Source organism: Esox lucius, chromosome 1 (assembly GCF_011004845.1).
Source record: "Esox lucius isolate fEsoLuc1 chromosome 1, fEsoLuc1.pri, whole genome shotgun sequence".
Lineage (NCBI taxonomy): Eukaryota > Metazoa > Chordata > Actinopteri > Esociformes > Esocidae > Esox > Esox lucius.
Genome location: NC_047569.1, coordinates 19,098,526 through 19,117,393, shown reverse-complemented (window position 1 = coordinate 19,117,393; position 18,868 = coordinate 19,098,526). Strand labels below are relative to the sequence as shown.

The following is an 18,868-nucleotide window of genomic DNA, read 5'->3' as shown; positions in this document are numbered from 1 at the left end:
AGATATCTTTTAAACCATCACCACCTGAGTCCACCTAAACAGCAGCCCCCATCCCCTTCCCCTTCTTGGAATACCACACTATCACAAAAAAGACCACTGGAGTAAGTGGAATGCATTGTGATAGAAATAACGGTTAGAAAAAGCTAAAGAAAAAAGGTTTACAGACTGCCTTTCATCTGTGCCATAACCCCCGTCTGCCTTTTCTTGCTGCCACCATCTTAAGCAGGGTTTTGTGATGTGTCCACATATCCAGAACATTCTGTTTATCAGTAGCTAAAACACGGACTGTGGCTTACTGTAAAGACAGGCAATGGATCTTGGGATGGGGCAATCCGGGGATAAGGCAGGAATCTGATATATGGCTAACAAGTGGCACTTGTGGTTTCTGGGATCACTAAGATTGTCTCTTCTTTGATTTCTCGACTCGACTGTTCTGTTTCAGATTTTTTGTGTAAAGCTTAGAACGGCCTTGGCTACCTCGTTGTGTTTTCATCCATACACACACACACACACACACACACACACACACACACACACACCCAAACCCACACACAGAAAAGAACAAAGAGATATGTGCTTCCTCTCCTGATAATGCCATTGCAATATCTCCAAGGGGAGTAAAAGTGTCAGAAAGGAGAGGAAATGTAATACATTGCAATAAAAGCAATGATAATAACAGCATACGTATGATATTATTTGGCTGTATTTAATATGTCTATCCACACACAACATATTGAATTTGCTTATAATAATCCACTTTTCATTCTTTTGGATTGGATTGTTATTTTTACATTTGCTGAAGGTAATAACAAAACTGTAATTATAAAGAAGAGAAAAGCTTGTTTCACTATAGCACGAAGCAGGGAGAGGGATAAAAATATATTATAGTAATGCAAAAGCAATGTATTATCAATAATGCTGTCAAACAATAAAATAATCACAATTAATCACATAATATGAATTTGTTCATCAAGACTACACTATTCCAGAATTAGCTTTAATGTGTCCCTAAATAAAATACAAAAATGCTTTGTTAAATTGTCAGGGAAAGAAAAACACAACAATGTGTTTCTGTATAATTTTTTAAGAAGTTCACTGTAATTAACTTTAAACGCATGTACACTTGCATTCTCTCTTTCACGTACACACTCACTCACACATAGCAATTTGTGTTCACTGTTCCACTGCTTTACTGCATCTATGAAATGTCTGGCACGTGTTTCAACATAGTGCCCTTCCTTCAGTTGCAGAATGGTCAGAGCACATTCCAAATGTCAGTATTGTTATATGCCATAACCCAGAGGTAGTAGTGGTAACTTATCAATGTCCTGTGGTCTCTAATGTGGTAAACAGTGTATTTTTCAGCTCCTCCACTTTCTTTTGTACAGCTCGTGTATCTTGGTAAAGATAGTGAGTCTTGGTGATAACACATGAATTGGGCACCAACTCGTGGTCCTGCTTATCACATTTCGAGTATGGTAGTCTAGTAACAAGCCAAAGATTTCCAATGATTGTCCTCAAAGACAAATAGCAGAGAATCTTTGTATATTATCCAAGCCTTACCCAGACACACTTGGCTGAGTTAATGGAACATGAAAAAACAGGGATTATAACCACTTTCGGGTATATCTAACTTTGTGGATAAGTATTTTTTTAAACATGTTGATAGGTACTGTATTTCAACAGAAACATGCTAACCTAAATATTCCCTTCAGGAGATTCTCAGTTTCAAGTCACTTTCTGTGAACCACTTGTAAAGTATGCATATGGAATATTTTGTAAATAATTTGCAGAGATATATACACATGATCACCCACACATGCACACATCCCAGCTTGACTAGGTGAATGAATAGCGACTGGATCAAAGAGCACCAAAGCTATTGAATTCCTCAGTATATACAAAACACCCCCACATTTTATGAAAGGAATAAAAGTGCACTGAAGTTTCCCAAACATCCTTGAAGACATTGCAGACACAGGAGGGCTGCAGACTTTACTGGTAGAGATAGGAAGGGAGAAAAGGTCTGGAAAATTGAGAGGGACCTTTTCACAGTGAAACCCATGAATCACCCTCCACCTGGTGTGGCCACTACAACAGCAACTTCATTCACGTAAAAAAAGGTATCAGTGGCAGTTTACGTATGTAGGTCACCAGAGAAGCAAATAAGAACAGAGTAAGTGTGGGGGTTAGGGAGTGTATGGAGTAGGGAAAGAATAAGCCCCACATACGACTGGAGGTCTTTTTGCAGTATTGGTGAAATGACAGCACTGTTTGGTGTACAAGGCTTTTTCGCATCTGCCATCTTTCCACTCCAATGAACAACAGGGCAGCTCATTTTCCTCCTCTTTCTCTCCTAGCCAGCTGTAGGGGCAACTGAGCATGATGCGCGGTGAAGTGAATACAACCAATTCCTCTCCTATTTTGCCTGCCTTTCCTCTTCCTATCCCTGGAAGAAAAATGGGGGGGTCAGTAAAACTAGATGATGAAAAAGTGAAGTGAAAAAAAACATTTTAGAGTATCATTTTCAAAATGTTGCTGTATGTTCTTTACCAGTTTTGGAGGTGCCCGTAGCCAGAGAGAGGGCTAATTTCAGTCAGGCTCAGTTGTTGGCAAATGTCAAAGAGAGCAGAGATCCTACATAAATAACATACATTAAAAAAATGATAATGGAGGCAGATTACATTTCTAAACTGAGCTGTGTGCTGAGCTAAATGGGGCCTAATTGGAGGTATCAGGTCTGTGTGTGTAAAACTGTCAAGATTTTATTTATTTTAGACTTATCAGGTTCCCATATTTCTCTAATTTTACTAAAATCATTGTTTTGAACCATTGGTCTGAAAATGGCAAACCTGGTAGAATTTGATACAGTGCTTGAATAATGTCAGACATGTGGAGTGCACGGGATATTGTTGTTACTTGCACACTGTGACCAGTCTTGGCCATAAAAGCTACAGCTCCCGCCTCTTGGAAGCCTCTCTGGTCACTCTCCTACTTAGTCATCTAATATGGAGGGATCTAGTCAGGGTCTTGGTGTTGCCACACACCTTCCAATTCTTAATACTATTCCTGACCATGCTTCAAGGACTATTTAAGACATTCAATGCCTTTGAAATTGTTTCATATCCATTCCGACACCTTCGTCGTTTGACAACTTTGTCCCTTGGTTCTTTTGAAAAGTAATTGGTGCTCATAATTGAGTGTTTGTTTGCTTTGTTATTCACCACCCCACAGACTTGAGTTAACCTGCAGAAACTATTTCCTATACATTACTATTTCCTATACATTTTTCATAGCATGTAAATCAAATCAATTCAACCCAGGTGGAGTCCAGTCAAAGTGGGGTTTGATTTTAAAGGTTATTGGTTAAAATGAGGTGGAGAGTTACGCAGGGCTCAAACCGGTGGTCGTTTGAACACAGTGACAACTGTCACCCACAAACAATCGTTAGCATGGCCCCACAAAAGCCACTGCTGCTGCTGGGCAGGGGAAATAACTACTTCAAGGTTTCAGAGCGAGTGACGTAACTGATTGAAATGCTATCGCCGCTGACCACGCCGCTATCTGACTAGGCATTCCACAGCTGTTACAAAAGCATGCAACACTACTCTATTTAGAAAGCATGGGTCGTGGTTTCTGAATGTCTAGTAAAACGTTTGACCTTAATAAAGCACTAATCAGACTAAATCAAGGTCCATATTTACACATGAACGGATGATACTGACACACAAAATGAATTATTGTATGGTTTTATGGTGGGAAACATTTGGTCTAAATTACTGTCATGCAGTACTATTACATCTTTGTTGCCAGATGTTCAAATCCTGGTTGCGGCATGAAAACAAAGCCCTAAGGTAAAGCATAGGGTGGAGCAAATTTGGACATCACAGAATTTGGAGGGAAGAAAAAGCTTTTATTTAGAAGTGTTTATTTTACAATATAGCACGTAAGGAGGCTCTGATTTAAGCCGAAAGGAAGTTGGCCTAGCAACAAGTAAAATAGGGAACACCTTCAATTGGACTTTTTAAATAACTCAGCATCAGATTGTAACAGACAAGCAATTAGGTACATCAACATCTGTACCATAGGAAAAACGTTAGTATTGGCTCAGTGGCTACCAATTTCAGTATCAAACATGTGGGATAACATCATTTGGCTGTTTTCATTGAATTACATATCATGTAGCCACACATCATATGTGTGGCTACATGACCTGTCTGGCTTGTCACGTGCACCTTTCTGCAGTTAAAGTTCTTAGTGGCGGTGAAATGTTTCTTGGGGTTGCAGCTAGATTTAGCTGTTTTGAGGTCTTGTCCCAATTGGGCAATTAGCAGGCCCCATTTGGTTTATTCCTGCATTTAAAGGTAGTGCGGTAGGAGGCCATGTGAGGTGTTCTCATCGCACATGAATATCAAGAGATTTTTGAATCAATTTAGTGTCTTGAAGAGTGCACCTTTCCAATGGATGTGATCGGATAGTTCATGATGAGCATACATTACAATATACTTCAGTGTGTCTCTGCACCCCCTTTAACACAAAACTCTGGATTATGCTAAATAAATCCAACTGTTTAATAAAAACATACATTACTGCCAACATATGTTACATAACTTGTTTTGTGATTCAATTTTCCTTTCAAATAACAACAGATCTCCTTACCGCCTCGCCAGACATAAATTTGGGTGAAAAGAAAAGTATTTTATTGCAGTGCCCCAGATGTTCACACCATCACTATTGTTTGTTTTTCTTTTCAACATCAAAGACGACCTCAGTCAAATTAGAAACACTTGGCTAGAGTGCACTCACTGTTCCATTTCCTCTTGCCCCCGATGAAAAGTGCCTGACAGAAGACGTAAAAGGATATGATCTAAACACCGAAACAGGCTTTCTGTGCCAAAGCTAAGTTAGTTATTTGAGGATATTATAATGGTTAAAGGACTCCAGCAGTTCTCCACTAATCCAAGCCTGAGGACCAACGTAAACAAACCCAAGCAATATAGATTACTGTATCTAAGCCTATCTCTCTAATTGAATTCTGCCTGTTGGGCTTGGCCTGATGGCTAGATCAATCTGAGCTATCCATCTCTGCCTATAGTTCCATAGCCAAATCTTTATCTACTGCTCATCCTTCCAGCTTATCTCCCAATGCATCTTTTTGGCTCACTAATTGTACTCACTCAGTCTCCAACAAGGCACCCCTAACTGCTGAAGGCATCTTTAACAGCAACAAGATTATGCTATAATAAGGCACAAAACAACTTATACGCCCACAGTACACTAAACATTTTTGTTTTATCATTGAATGGCTTTTCTACTCTTAACTCTAATCATTTGGCTTTGCTTATTCGAGTAAAATGCCACGTTGTGACTGACAGCAGAGATTTATAATGCATTCCCCTCTTTTTTCGCCCTTCATTGGGACACTGATCAGTCAAAACTACTTCAAAACTCTCTCAATGACAGTGCCGGGGGCCATGTTTGACACAATTAATTACCTGGAACGCAATCACTAATTCGACCACCTTAGAGAACCATGCTTTAAGTTGGAACAATTAATTAGGTTGACATAAAGCACAAAGGCACTGTGTTTCATGCTCAATGTCATGACATTTTTATTTTTTTTCAATATCAATGAGAACTGCTAAAACTACTAATCACTTTTGTTTAATCATCTTTTATCAATACCATTACTTATATCAACAATTTTCAAGGTGTGTTTTGTGGATGAACATTTATTCCAACATATTGTTTTTGAGACTGTTGACCTTGAGCTTTTATATTATTAAAATGAAATACAAATACAAAACAAATTCATTGACAAGGATATACCCAAATACACACAGCAGACCACAATAAACAGAATGGTTCCAGCCCTTGTTGGTACACATATATGGAGTTAAATATCTGCCAAAAGGTTAAGCGTACGTATTGTTAGGATCATAGGAAAATAGATCCGTAAATTGGTATGATCGTAAAAAAGGTTAGACAAAAAACATTAAACGTAAGCATGAAATTAAATCTGAACATACCAACACCCTTTTACGACTTTCCACACGTTAAATTCTTACTTTATGTCACCATTTATTTGTTTACAAATCCGTTTTCTACATACAAACCTTTGTCAGTAATTTGGCATTTGCAATGATAAGATCCGAACTGTAACGCTAGCAACAATAAGTTGGACTGCTAGCCCAGTGTTCAACCATAGCATTGCCAGTCCGGATATCATGTTCAAAAGTCCATAGCTGTTTTTTTTTAAGGCTGCTTAACAACATTACACCAGTAGGCTATCAAGCATTTAGGCGTTAGGTAAAAATACTTAAAGAAACGCTGTTTGAGTATTTGGGACCACAACAAGTGTGTAGGCCTACACAATAATACAATTTCTATAAGTTTGAGTGATTTTTATTACCCATGAAACCTATGCACAAAGAGCAGTTATGCACATGAAAATCAACATTCACTATGAATGCATGAAGAAAGAAGATACTTTTAAATTGAAATCTTGCAGGATACCTATTTCCAGTTTCCATGACTTCCTGTTAGTCACACTGCCTCTTGCTTGTTATAATAGCACTCATCCTAATAGTTTCGGTTACGTTTTTTGGGAGGATGAGATGAAACTGCCAAAACTTCAGATTGTGATGCTGTATTTTAGAATTGTAAATCGCATCTCTATATGAAACATTTACTCTTGAACCATTCAATCTAGAAACACAAAAATAACTTTTGCATGTTGAAGATATTTTAAATTCAAATTATTTAAACTTAACACTTTTGTAAACTGCTCTTTTGAAGATGCGTTGAAGTTGCGTCAGTCTGTGCATGGCATGGCTAAGAAGAGCATGTTTTCAATATACTTTAGCCTAACTGTATATAATAAGGCCATATTAGAAGACGTGACGCAACCTGGAGACGCTGATGTTAATAGAAATGGCTAGATAACCTGACTAAATAATTGACGGGTATTCACTTGCTCTTGATACATACAGTACAAAGAAGCCCAGAAAGGCAACATGAACGATCTCAAGAAAACCAGAACTTCCATAACGCTCAAGGGACAATGCCTTTGAATGCCTCTCAAATGCTGAAATCCGATTTACACCTGGAACCTCAGACAGTGTACAGTCAAGGTAGCTTTTCTAAATGCAATCAATTACATTTTAGGATCTTCCCAGAGGATTGTAGGAAGCTGATGCTCTAACCTTCTTTGAAAAAAACATTTCAGAGATCATTGGCATCAACTTACCCACTAAGCTAATGGTTGGATGGGCGCACGGCACAAGGAATCCACAATGACTCAGGCTGACCAACCAATAATATCAAACTTTGTTTGTTTCCAAGATGTTGTTCACATAAGGAGGGCATCATGTGTAAAGAAGGACATCCTCTGGCAAGACCTCCACGTCAACATTAACCAGGACTAAAGCAATAATGTCCAGAACCAGACAGACATGCTAAGCGTATAGGTGATATATGGGGATAGACAGCACCAGTTCAGTGACCTAAATGAAGTGCTACCATTCAATTCAACTCCATGTGATAACCATATCCATTTACTAATTCTCACTATTTGTGGAGGTAGACCTTTGTTTTGTAGGCTCTTGATTGCCATAAGTGAAGTCAAGGGGGAACACTGAACACTAACACTCAGTATTAGGCTGACAAAACAGCAGCTTTTTCCTCTGCATCCGCTTTTAGGTTGTGATGGAAGTATAAAAAAAACATTATGATTAAAACATATTATTAGATAAGATGGTGCCCTCCTTTTGGCAGGTTTAGTTTGTGAATCACAGGCCAAATATGTTGTGTAGCTTATTGCAAAATAGATTTGTTCCATACACTTTTTACCCCATTATTTTGCTGTTCTTCTTTACTTGCTTTTTGTTGTTACTTTTGTTTCTGCAGGGTTAAGTCACATATCCGTTACCACGAATGCCCTTTGCTTATGGAAATAGGAGCTGAAATGAAGAAGTTTAAAAGAAATGCAAAGAGTCTGTTTATTAAGAGGAAAAAGTCTTATTTACACTCAAATGAAATAGGAAGACAGGAATAATTATGTAAGGGTTGAGTGGGTCACATGTTTTTCTCTACTCGGTCTAGTAAGTGCAGGGTCGTAGATATTTTAGTCCATCAACATCTACAAATTAAATAAGTCTTTAAGGATGACAGTGGGTGGATAGTAATTGTTCTCGCTGAGAATTCAAGGAAATGCTTTGATTATAGCCAATACATGCCCCAAATATAGCTTACCCCAGTTGTGTTAGCTGGAGACTATAAAAATGTTCAGGATCCATAGTAACCTATCTCCCTCTGGCTCATGTAAGTCAGTCAGGGTATTGACAGCCAGTCTAAGGCCCTAGATTTGGTTCATGTGTGGAGAATGTTCAATCCCACAATTAAAGATGGGACAGTGAATATCCAGGCCCAAACTTTTCACAACTTTATGTATTAGCAGCATATGGGTGCTTTTCCAGACTTTTGAAATAACCCCAGAATTTAATATATATTTTTTTTATAACTCCAGCAATAGTAACTGACAGATCTGAGTCATGTTGGTTGGTTGCTTTGCTTTTCTTGGTGTCAATAACTAATAAAGCATCAATTTATTTTTCTTTGTATTGACTCAGGTAAAGGAAATGCAGAAATGCATTTACTGTTTTTCTCAATCGCTTTGGCTCATTTTTCCAAATTTTCTTAACATTCTCTAAATTGTAATCATCACAACTGTTTTATGGGACATCACAACTGTAAATCCCTCTATTATCATCAGAAGCAGATGCAAAATATGAGCTGCAAACTGATGTCAGTGATGGGCTTTACAGAGTTCATCAATCACTCAAGGCTGAATTGTAGTGTTGAGTTAAAATCCAAACTCCTACTCTAGTTAATTTGAGTGGATACCGTCCTCTTTATAAAACAACTTTTACTTCCAGAAAGTATCAAAGTTGTCTAAAACAGTTACTCTGATAGATTTGCAGTAAACCTGTAGCAGTTGTGAAATGCTAGGAGCCCGCTGAAGCATTCAGTGCCGTGATCAATGGAATGCAAAAGCTTGTATAGCTCAGACTTGGCCTGCAAAGCTTAGAGTATGATGCAGAACCCAGGGAAATTGAATCCTTTTTAAGCAGGTTAAATCTTCCTACTCTGTCTAGCGACCAAAATGATTCCCCTGAAGCCCCCATAACAGTGTAGAAGCTACTGGATGTGATCAGTGGTGATGCATCATTCAGAGCAAATGGGGCAGAGCCTCACCAGTTATTCTGGCATTAACATATACTGTATATATAAAGAGGGGTGACAAATGAAAGAGAAACTTGAAGAAAGTTTTGAAGGAACATAACAAATGCATATGAATTCATGCAGGTGTACTGCATGATACAATTAAGCAGTTAACACCCTACCGTACTTTGTTGCATGTATAAAAATACTGAGCAGACCCAGTTGACCTTGATTTTCTCAAAAGTATTCACCCCCTTCGATCTTTCCACATTTTATTGTGTTTCAACATCAAATTAAAATTGATTTAATTAGGAGCTAACTTAGGGTGAATACATACAGTAAGCGTTCAGCCTGAGAACAAGTAAATAAATTGTTTATCAATAATAGCGCTTGGATCTCTGCCCAACAGATTAAGAATGAGAGTTACAGATAATTTGTCTCATTAACTGTGATCAAATAATCTTATCATAGATAAGGTGGTGTCCACCCTGGTCCACTCAGATCAAGAAGGGTTTAGGTCAGGACTGAGGGAGTTTAGAATGTGTACCCTGCTCTGACCTTTGGCAGTGTAATCCTTGCGGGAAGGATGCTTCCCAGCCCCCTCTTTAAGGGCCTCCTTGACTGGCAACTTCTCTCCGGGAAGGAGGGGTACTCACCTCACTCTAACTCAAATAGGCACTGGCAGACACTGTGAAAATGCTTCTGTTAAGTGGAAATGCTGTTCCAGCCACACTGATAGAGTTGGACTGGACCCTTGTAGTGGACAAACAGACCTTTGACACCTTACTGCCACGTGTGGACAGATGTGGCTTTTCCACTGTAGGTGAAGGACTAGAGCACAGCTCAGTGAAATTAGCTGTGAGAAAAACAGATGTTCTAACAGTATTCCATATGCTCAGATTAGGTGTCCATACCAGTGGGGGCATATGCTGGTGGTACTGTTTCAGCTAATGTACAGTAGATTTACATGATCTACATACCACATTTCAGTTGAAACCATTAATAGTTATTAGGACTTTAGGAGCAGTGGAAAAATAGTGAGTGGTGTTACTAGTTAACAACTCAGAGATATACTCTGGGACGCCAGCCTTCTAGGCAGAGTTCTTCCTCTGTCTGTGTCCAATGTCTATGTTCTATTGCCGTTCTTAATCTTTTCTTTTTATTGGCCAGTATGAGAAATGGGTTTTTCTTTGCAACTCTGTCTAGAAGGCCAGCATACTGGAGTCGCCTCTTGACTGTCAGAGTGGTGTTTTGAGGTTTCTATTTAACGAAGCTGCCAGTTGAGGACCTCTGAGGAGTCTGTTTCTCAAACTAGACACTCTGATGTATTTGTCCTCTTGCTCAGTTGTGCATTTACAATGTCTACACCAGAGGTGTCGCTAGGATCACAATACATTCAGGGCTTACCCCCTTTGCTTTAGCCCCTAATGAGCTGGGGTGCAGCCAGTTGTCTTAAGATAATATGTAGTTAGTTATATCATGTCCACCTGTGTGCAATCAAGGTGTTTCACATCATTTCAGGTTAAATGCACTGGTCTCACAGCTAGTACACTTTCTAACAAAGACAACATTATAAAAACAAAGGAACATTCAAATCATATCCAGAATATTAGGTTCTTCAAAAACACCAATCAGGGTTAGGATATACAAACATTTCCAAGCATTGAAAATCACCAGCAGGACATTAAAGTCTATTAATTATATAATAAGAAGTGTAGTGTATATGGCACCATTGTGAATCTGAATAGAACTGGCCTTCTTCAAAAACTGAGTATCTAGACGAGAAGCAAATTTGTTAGGGAGGCCACCAAGAGACGTATTGCAACTCTAAAGGAGTTATATTGTTCCATGGCTGATTTGGGAAACACTCACCATATTGCAACAATGTGGTCCACAATAGTTGCCTTAATAGAAGAATTGCAAATAGAAAGCCATTTTTAAAGAACGCTCATCATATATCAGCTAAAGTTTGCCAAAAGGCTAGTGTAAGAAGAGTCTCTGGTCTAATGAAACCAAAAGCGACCATTTTGGCTTCAATGCTAAGCATTATGTTTGGCGCATCATCATGAGAACACCATTCCTACTATGAAGCATGGTGGTGGCAGCATCATGCTGTGGGAATGCTTCCCTGCATCAGCATTCGAAGATAGAGGGCAGAATGAATGCAGCAAAGTACCAAGAAATTGTGGAAGAATTCAGCTGAAGCCTGCAAGAGACCTAGGACTTGGAAAAAGATTAATCTTCCAGAAGGACAATGACCCCAATCATACAGCCAAAGCCATATTAGAGTGGATATGAAAAGTTAAATGTCGTGGAGTGGCCCAGTCAATGCCTGGACCTCAATACAATTGAGATTGTGTGGAAAAAGTTGAATATTGCTGTCCCTCAAATGTTACCATTCAACTTGATAGAGGGCGAGCAATTGTATGTGTAAAGATGTTCAATCCTAATAGAGAATAGGTAATGGCAGTCATTGCTGCGAAAGGTACCTCTACCAAATAATGACTAAAGGGGGGCATGCAATGAACGATTAATACTTACACAATCAATTATTATCTTTTTTTGTATTAATTTAGATTTTTTTGTGTTCATCACAAAAATACTGTATTTCTTATTCTTAATCTGTTGGGCAGAGATCCAAGCGGAATTCTTGGCAAACGGTTTACTCCCTTGTTCTCAGGCTGTATACTCACTGTATACAGTGGATATAAAAAGTCTACACACCCCTGTTAAAATGCCAGGTTTTTGTGATGTAAAAGAATGAGACAAAGATAAATCATGTCAGAACTTTTTCCACTTTTAATGTGACCTAATTCAATTGAAAAACAAACAGAAATCTTCGAGGGAGAAAAAAAAAAAAAAAAAACTTACAATAACCTGTAAGCATAAGTGTGCACACCCTCTTATAAATGGGGATGTGCTTGTGATGGTAATTTCATCAAACTTATGAATAAGGAAGTACAGAGACGAAATATTCTAACAGTTTTATTAATATTTGCAAATATGAGAGACGCGTCAAATGCTTACAAACATAATCACCCGAGGAGTCTCTAACTCAATATAGCTCATTCAACAGTATATATTACATAGAAAAGGGGTGTGGTAAGTTGTTGCCCATCTGTCTTGTCAATGAAACACATTCCCTCTGTTCTATCACATGTCCTGGGCTTGACACATGTCACATGTTGTCCTCCCCCATCTGGTTAACTTTCTCAACCCTTGAAGGGGACCTTAAACATCTGGACAAATAACAGAGACACTAAAGGGTTATACAGATGGGCAGATTTATGATTAACCCTATAATCTGCTGGTGCCGGTTAAGGATGCCCCCCTAGGACAAATACCAAATCCCTCTCAGCATATCTAACTAGTAACTCATTCATTCTCACATCCAAACAATGGAACTCAGTCCTTTAAACAGTAAGAATGCATCAGGTTTCAGAATTTCCACAACAGGCTGTGTTCAGAATTAACCAATCACATTCAAACACAAATATTTCAGTTTGTTTTTCAATTGAATTGTTCACGTTATAGGTCACATTAAAGGTGGAAAAAGTTCTGACATGATTTATCTTTGTCTCATTCTTATACATCACAAGAACCTGGCATTTTAACTGGGATGTGTAGACTTTTTATATCCACTGTATATTCACCCTAAGTTAACTTCTAATTAAATCCATTTTGATTTCTTGTTGTAACACAAATTGTGGAAAAGTCGAAGGGGAGAGAATTCTGTTAAGCGCACCTATTGGTGATGTCACTGACAAACACCATGCTTAAGTAATGTACATGCTTGAGGAAGTTCCATGTGAGAAATCTCTGGAGGTCCTCTGTTAGAACACATCTCTTAGTCCATGTGTTTGTATACTTTAAAAGGTGAAAGCATGTTTGTTAGTCTCCAGTGTGTTTCAGGGAGTGGGGTGTGAAGAAAGAGGGAGTAGAGTAGAGGTGTCTGACTCTCCCTGGCTTTTTCTATTCAAACCCCCGCAAGCAACAGACTGACAACTCTCTCCCACGTCTTCATGACTGGAGAGAAAAAGGCTTCCGCTGTAATTAAGATGCATAGTCTGAGCACTCTCTCTCCCTTTCTCTATCTCTCCCTCTATTTATTCTCTCCCTCTACTGTTTCACCTTACCACCTCCTCCCTCCATGACCCCGCTGGCTGCGATATGACTTAGCCATCCCTGGTCAGGGTGACAAGCTGTGCCATAACCCATCTCTCCAGCCCCCAATTAGCAGAGCTTACTGTTGACCAAAAGAAGCCAAACGTCTACTGTAGGTGTATAAGGAAATAGGCAGAAGATGAAGCACAAGATGCTGCTCAGCTGTCCCCCATATTGTGCCACCCTGCTTTTATTCATGCTTTAATCCTTAAGGGCAACTAGATTTTACTTAAGGCAAGGCAAGGTAAGTCAGTGTGCCTGGGAGGACCATAATAATGAGGAGTTAATAACAACTTCGCATCCACATTAACATGACAGGTCAAGCCATCCAACTAAGTAACAAATACAAACAGGATAATGAACTAAACAATGAGAAGAGGCTACCTGATTTAAATGCTCGAGCATGCCGATGGGTTTTTGCTAACATGACAGTGATATCCATTAATATATATTTGTAGCCTCTTGTAGTGGCGTCCTTATTACCCAGGTATCCTCTTCACATTCAACTGTAACCTTGAAGAAATGCATGATTAATGGGTTTTAGGTTGTTAAAATATGCGGTAATGTTGAGCGTAATTTTTATTTTTTTTATGCTTTACACAGGTAGGATATGGGTTTAATTTGCATGTGCAGTTTAAAAAATATATATATTACTGTTGCCTGCCTCTGCACTCCTCTACATTAATGAATTGTCCATGCTAAGAATAGAGACCCAAGATTTGTAATTATCCACAATAACAGGACCAGCCCACTAGGTTTAATTTTATTGCCGATAAGCATAAGGAACGTTAATTTGAGAGAGTGCACAAATGTGCTTTAGAACTGAATTAAACCGTAAAATCAATGTATTGTTGTCCACTCTCTGTTAATTAAATCTTTATTGATTACAAACACCTAATTTCTGAGTATATTTGATGTATCCCCAAGATGTTCTGCTCTTCTTTGCCCAAATGCATTAATTTCTGAATGTGATGAATTATGCACTACATCATTATATGCTATATATAACTACATAGCTCCTGGAAGATATTTTGATCAGGGGGTGTTGGCAACTGTTGAGCATTTGGTGGTATTGAATAAATATCTAACGGACCGGCTAAAAGTGTATTTCCTACTTCCAGAGTCTGCAAATAAATACGTATATAAATAAGTATAACTATTTTTGCTATCTTAAAATGTGGGGACCATGAATTTCTAAATGATTAATCTGATATGAATGAAAATACCCTAAAATGTAAGCTGTCAATCTGTGCTTTAACCCCATAGTTTTTATATAATTTCAAATCCAAAATGTTGGAATAAAGAATAAAGAGTCCATATATTTTTGGAGTTAATTGTTTTTGCTGCTTAAAAATCTGTTTGTTGCCATGGCTTTACAATGGCTCTCTTTCTGCCTTGCTATTTTTCTCCCTCTTGTATCTCTAGTTTAAATTAACACAGCTATTTTTTACCATTGAAAAAATACAATGTTATTACATATCCATCCAGAGGACTTGTTCTTCTTTGTGCAGCTGTCAGTCACAGCACATTTTAATGATCCCCAGGATCAAGAGTTATCAGTGAGTTTTCAGGGGTTAACGCTCAGCAGCTACAGTTTCACATTATCTGACTGATCACTTTTCAAAATTACAGATGGACCGGCAGGGACTGTGAGTTTTGCACTATATGTCAGAACATTGTGGGAAACAGATGACCTTTTGTTGGTCTTCACTTAGAATTATGCCAGTTTATATGAAAATGTAAAAGTATTCAGTATTCAGACCATCTGTAACTGCAATTTGGGCTCAGATGCATCCTGTGTCCATTGATATTCCTTGAGATGTCTGTAGAACTCATGTGGAAAACTCAGTTGATTGGATGATTTAGAAAGACACACACCTGTCTGTACAAGTCTAACCCACTTTATATTGTATGTCAAAGCAAATGCCAAGCCATTAAGTCCTAGGATTCCTTGATCCCTAAATATCCAAGATAGAATTGTGTTGAGGGATAGGTATTGGGAAGGTCATCAAAAAATGCTTTGGAACCACCAAGGCTCTTCCTAGTAGTAGGCCATGCATACAAACTAAGTAACCAGCAAGAAGGTCCTTGGTCAGGGAGGTGAGCAAGATCCCAATGACCACACTTACAAAGTTTCTCTGCAGAGATGGGAGAACCTTCCATTAGGACAACTATCTCTGAAGCACTCAATTAATCAGACCTTTATATAGAAGCTACTCCTGAGTAAAGGGCAAATAACATGCCTCATGAAGGACTCTGGACATATGAGGCCATAATCAAATTATTAGGCACCAAAAACTACATCTGGTGACAACAAGGTAACTCTCATGACTTGGTTAACACCACGATGAGGCATGGAAGTGGGAGCATCATGCTATGGCAATCCTTCTCAGAGGCAGCGACTGGGAGACTGGTCACGATTGAGGGAAGGAAAAACCTGAAAATGAATCGCATTGAACAATGGGGAGACCTGAAGATTGCTGTTGACCGATGTTCGCCATCCAATCTGACAAAGCATGAGAGGATCTATAAGGAATAATGGGAGGAACTGCCCAAATTCAGAAGTTTTAAACTTGTAGACATACCCGAGAAGACTTGTTGTTATCACTACCAAAGATGCTTCTACAATGTGCTGAATAAAGGGCCTGAATGAGATATTTAAATGTTCATTTTCAATCAATTTGCACTAATTTAGAAATTATGTTTTTGCTTTGTTATTATAGTTTATGTGTGTAGATGTCCACTTTTATGTTATACTTGTGTTTACTGCTTTCATAAGGGATTTCATGTTTATTAAACTGTGTTCTATATCAGAATACCTGAACACTTGAGGTACTGTAAACTTTAATCTTGGCTAACAACCCCTATTTCAAGTGTAGTTCATATATATGATGACAAAGAAGATGAGATGTAAAAGTAAACTGAGAAGAGGTTTCTGAGCAGCAGGCCAAGTTTCAGCATTGTCAACAGATTGGCCTAATTAATGCATCCACCCAAACAGACAATGCTAATCTACAGGCACATTGGCCTGTCAGCTCCCCACAAAATTTCAGTACAGATCCAGCACTCTGCCTTCTGGCCAACAAGCAGCAGACATGTTGTCACAGGTTGGAGAATTACGTAAGTGCGATACAATCCAACATGACCACTGGGTGCCCCCGGATTACTCCACTTTCAAATGATGCCAAAGGGGGGGGGGGGGGGGGGGGGGGGGGGGCTGTTGTAAGTGTATTATATATGCAGTGTAAGATGCAGCTCTGGAAAAGATTAAGAGACCACTGCACCTTTTTCTTTCCCTTCCAAAAAAGTTGAAAAGGAAAGTTTTGAGCGAGGAACAGAAATTTGCAGTGGTCTCTCAATTTTAACCTTTCTGTGCAGTGGTCTCTTTTTTCCGGGGCTGTATATGCACACAAGACCCCAAAATATGGAATGTCCCTTCAGGAGAATGCTTACACTTAAAGCATATTTTTTCACCAAAAATGTATAGTCTACTCCAGGGCAATTGTGTTTTAGAAGAAAAGAGTAAAGTTGAAAGGCAAGGACAGCCAACAATAACACACCATATGATGTTCCTTACTATGGAGATGACAAAAAACCTGATGTACAGTATAGTCACTTCCTGTGTTCATCAGAGATATACAAAGCAATCAACATATTTTATTTGCAATTAGTATGAACACTTTATCTCCTGAGCAACCCTCACCTCCTCCCCCATCCGCTTTCACACTATAGCATCTGGGAAACACTGACTGCAGTCGTCTTGTGCCAGGTTGGAACAAAACCTTTTATTAAAGCAGAGTGAACGTCCCCCGGTTGGTGCTAGTATGAATCTACTTGTTACGGTTAGGGAGGAAGGACCAAAGAATATGAATATTCTGTTGACAGGGTGTCTGCAATTTCTCTTACTTTGTGACAAACAGCTGGAAGTTCTTCAATACAGCAGAGATGGCTGGACCGGGCGGGGGGGAACAAGCAAGTAGTTAAAGACAGCAGTACTCCAGATATTCTTGAGAAGCATTTTGTTCTCAGGCCAATTCTGGTTGTGTGATTAAACCACAACATCCAAGCTCCTGACAACTGTGGAATTCAAAATGCCAGCTTTGCTTGGAATAGGAAAAGAACAGTGAATTCCAGTTGAAGAGAGCGACCCCCCTGGAAAAACAACGAGACTCCCCTCTTCTTGCACGAAGCCAGCTGAGTAAGGACAGCTGTCTGAGTAACTTTTTACCTTTGCTGAAGCAACTTCTCCTGTCTGCCCAAATGTTGTTAATTTCCCCTGCATCCTCAAATATGTAATTTTAGGAAGAAAACCTAGAGAACTAGGAACCAGACTGTGAGGGGTGGCCAGTCCTCGTCAGCCTTAGTCATCAGGCAGCACCTTGATCTGCAACACAACCAGGAGGACTTTGGACAGGGACAACTATGAGCTATTCAGGCTGGGTAGGCCTGAGGTGTGGTCCAAGGGCTCATGTCCTCCTAAGTCGAAACAGAACAGGACACAAGGAAAGTTTATAGAGCGCATTCCTTGGATTCAAGAATGAGAACTCACCCTACTCACACGGCACAATAACACTGCAGTGTAAAACCTTGGGGCTGAGACAGAGGGTCCAGTGACACTGTGGCCCTGTGTGTTGATTACCAAGGAAACACATACATTTTATGTAATGTAACATAAAGCCAAAAATGTGAAGGGGTCTGAAAACTTTCCGAATGCACAATCATGTGCAACTCCCTACCCGCAAGCACTTGCTGCTATCTCCTACACACACCTCATCTACCACCAATAGCTGGCATTGTATTTATGAAACTGTGCAGATAGGCGAAGTCAGCGTGCATTACTGTAGATCATGCTAACCTAACATTAAAGAATAATAATGGCTTAATATTGTGGATGCATATTGCCGAACAACATCTTGGTTTTGTCTCTTTCATGAAAAACCCCAATAGTACAGAAGAGGATGTTAATGTCTCCCCTGTGTCAGGCTGAACATTCAGATTCAGATTTATTTGCATATACAAGAGTATGCACAGTATTGCATATACAAAAGTTATTTGCATATACAAAAAAAAAAACATATACTTCAATGCTTTCTAAATTCAATTCTGTGTGATTATGAAGCTTAGTACTGACCATATGCCAGCAATATCACTGACTTTCACAAGTTATTCTGAATTATTTCAGTTTTTAGTGACAGTGGAATTAATAGCTTTAGTAAGTGTTTAGTGAAAGTGCTTATGAGCTTGGCTTGGAGCAGTACCTGATATTAGGGCAGTTTCTGTTTCACTCTACTGCAAGCCCACATCATGATTATAGCTGTATGAAAAGACAAATGTTCCAGTTGCCAAGTGACTGGGGGCTCATATAGATCTTGCTCAACAATATTTTCCCCACCCTGTGGTCATCATTTTGCATGCATATCTAGCTAGGTGTGGTCTTCAGAGCTGGGGCTTTGGGTCTGAGTACACTTTGCCTATGCAGTGT

The 18,868-nt window shown here is 39.1% G+C and overlaps 1 protein-coding gene across 3 annotated transcripts in view; it reads right to left on the bottom strand.

Moving 5' to 3' along the window:
• kirrel3b (kirre like nephrin family adhesion molecule 3b) overlaps positions 1–18,868 on the bottom strand; it is a 191,401-nt gene that overhangs the window by 98,155 nt on the left and 74,378 nt on the right. The gene's annotated exons all lie outside the window — the stretch shown is intronic.